This window comes from Carya illinoinensis, chromosome 1 (assembly GCF_018687715.1).
Source record: "Carya illinoinensis cultivar Pawnee chromosome 1, C.illinoinensisPawnee_v1, whole genome shotgun sequence".
In the NCBI taxonomy this organism is placed as follows: domain Eukaryota; kingdom Viridiplantae; phylum Streptophyta; class Magnoliopsida; order Fagales; family Juglandaceae; genus Carya; species Carya illinoinensis.
The window spans coordinates 47,415,500-47,418,696 of record NC_056752.1 but is presented as its reverse complement, the minus strand read 5'-3'; the positions used below and the strand labels follow the sequence as shown (position 1 = coordinate 47,418,696).

Below are 3,197 nucleotides of genomic sequence, written 5' to 3'. Positions count from 1 at the left end.
TATGACACAAGAGATATGTTGCCTTAGTAAGAGCTAAGATGAGGTTTATTAAATTTAAAAGAACCGCGCATGGACACTCCACAATCCATGTAGCCTGTAGTAAGTCAGATGTGAGATTCTCTTTGGCACCTTGGGGGTGAGCAAATTGAGAAAATCAGGTTAGACATGTGTCTAGACTAAGATCTGTACGGTGTTTGATATGGACATACGCTCTTTGATAAAGAGAGATTCACCGTAGCATGTATTTCATACTACATGTGCTCTTGCTACCAAATATAGAAGTGAATGAATAGTTCCCTGTTTCTTCACTGTGTGAGTCCTATACTTCATATTTTAAAATGATGCCCTTTTATGACTTTTGATAATGTCATAAGATGGAGGTTCTGATATTTGCTACTCTAGCATACTCTCTATGATCATGATTGATACGGTCTAAAGAGGTATTGTTGGGAAAGCAGTTAGACTAACATTGAGTGACATGAGGGCGAAGGGAAGACTATTCGACAACGCATTTAGATTGTGTTTGCTGACGTCAAACTTTGGCGCTACAATTTGGTAGTGACAATTTTTGTGAACACATCATGAAAACTAAGAAGCAATTAAAGCATAGTTCTGGGTTTATTTTTAAACTCAAAAGGGATCGAATATGCTTGATTAGATGCGATCAAATGAGTCTAGGGCATACGAGACACTTTAAGGATGATGCTATGCTGGTCTTCTCGAGGAGAGATTTGGTATAGTGCTCCCAATTTTATTTTTTCAGGTGTACTCGGTAGTTGCACGGCCTATTTATTTTGTATGAATGAGATAGAGAACATGTTGAGACATATATGCCTGGGGATGCCCACTATGTGCGAGTGGGAGATGTAATAAAGCAGGGGCGCCCTTAGTGGGCATGCCCCTGCCTCTTACCATTTATGGATGCTGGCATTACTCCAGGCGTTATGCCTGGAGTCAAGGGCCGTAACTTTGGCTGGCCATAAATGGCCAGCCAACGGTTACCATATGAAGGGGCGCGGACGACTGATAAATGCCCCCTTCCATTCCTTGGCAGAAGTAACTCTCTCTTGGAAAAATCTCTCTCTGTCTGTGAGTGAAAATACTTAGGCTGTGGGCATTTTGAATGTGTCTCTAGATTCATCTACGTAGCACATTCACGCACTAAGTGGAGAAATCTATTTTGAACACTGGATTCACTCGTGGAACAACTACACAGACTATTCTTGAGATATTTCTTCCGCTGTGTATATTTATATAATTGCTAACATAAGTAATTTTTTCTGTACTATCATTTGCCTCTGTTTTTAAGAATTTTAAAATATTTGCCGAGTAAATTCTAACCAAACATGGATTTCAAGAAACTTTAGCATTCCCTAGTTTTCATAGTTGTCGCCTGCTGCATGGTTTTGCTTGCGTGGACACAAGATTGCTGCCATGTGTCCCTCAATTATGATCTTTCCTTCCCCAACAACATTAAAATATCTCTCTTGTCTTTTACTTTTCAAGTTGTTCATGAATAAAAACCAGTTAATTAAAAAAAAAAAAAAAAATCTCATATTTCTTCTGTTATAAATTAGGTTGATCTATTTTTTTTTTTTTTGAATAACAGATCACATCTATTCATTTAAGAGAACTTACAAATTTGACTTAAACATCAAGTCAGTTACAACGGTTGATAACTTCCCAATACACTAAAGTGGTTGATATAGTCTAGTCCAGACTGCTAATCTCTAAAGGCCTAAGTCTAAGAGACAGTACAACTCTATCTAAGATAGAGTTACCAAATTCCTATACCCGACTATGCGGGATATAGGGTACCAACCCTACCAAATACCGCTAAGCGGAGGGGGGACTAATTTTTTGGGTTTTGATGATGCATTTAATTATAAGGAAGAGCATGACTTGGATGCAGCTTTGAAAAGGTTATTGGGTACTGTTCATCATCAGATATTTCCCAGAAGGCATTGACCTTTACTTTGAGAATGTTGGGGGTAAAATACTTGGTGCCGTTCTCTTAAACATGAGAGTCCATGGCCGTATTGCTGTATGTGGAATGATCTCAGAGTCCAATAATCTTGATGATGCAGAAGGCCTGAAAATTTTGATGTCTTGTATGAACCGAATCCATATGCTAGGATTTACAGTTCGTGATTACAGTCATCTCTATCCAAAGCTCTTAGCTAGAGACTGTACGGGATGCCTTACATCAGAGAGGGGAAGGTGGTGTATGTGGAAGACAAAGCTGAAGGCCTTAAGAGTGCTCCAACAGCCCTGGTTGGACTATTTAGTGGCAGCAATGTTGGAAAACAGGTTGTTGTAGTTGCCCGCGAATAATTCGGCCATTATTTCTGTTGCAGTACTGCGTGCAGTGTTCCTTCTCGTGGTTAAAGAATTAAGTATTTAAGGGTATTGGAGTTCAGAAGGTGTTGACAGTTCACACTTCTTATAAAGAATAAAATGAGTGTATACTCTGCAAAAGATGGAAAGAAATAAGATTTTTCGTATCCGTGCAACTTTCGTGTTTATTGCTTGTAAAATGGCAGAAAGCTACAAGACTTAAAATATAACAACGTTAATTAATGTGTAACGGCTGTCCTAGACTTATCACGTTTCCATAAACAACTGAATTAGAAATGTAGAAGTTTAGAAACTAATTAAATCCCTGGTATAACTATATATTATTATTTTATCTCATTATTACAATTTTTTAAATTCTCACGTGAAATAAAATAAAAAATTTAAACATTTTTAAATTTTAAAATAAAATTAATATTAAAAAAATATTTTAATAATTTTTAGTTTTTATTTTAACTCCTCTCGTATTACCTAATTATCTCTGAAAACAAATGAGAATTCAAATTTGCATGCAAAAAGGTATTGTTAGCGTTACAGACAATGCCATATTCATGTTCTGCAATTCAAACTTGTAACTACAGCCCTGCACCTATTAATAAAGAACTCAAAGCAAGTTTCAACCATGAGAAAAGTTCAGAATTGAAACCTCAAAACACATACCTCCAATCTGAGTTAAGTTGTCTATTTCAGAATTTGGATTACCTGAAGTAGTACTCTTTTTTACCACTCTCACTACAAAAATGTTGCAGCCATGAAGAAGGGAAGAGGAAGACAAAAGAATCACAAAATCTCTTCTCCCATTCTTAATAACCACATGGAAAGTTAAAAAAAGCTCCAAGAAC

At 36.8% G+C, this 3,197-nt stretch overlaps 1 pseudogene; it reads left to right on the top strand.

The window, feature by feature from the left end:
- Positions 1–1,800: 1,800 nt before the first annotated feature.
- On the top strand, positions 1,801–2,453 carry LOC122300591 (annotated as a pseudogene).
- Positions 2,454–3,197: the final 744 nt, after the last annotated feature.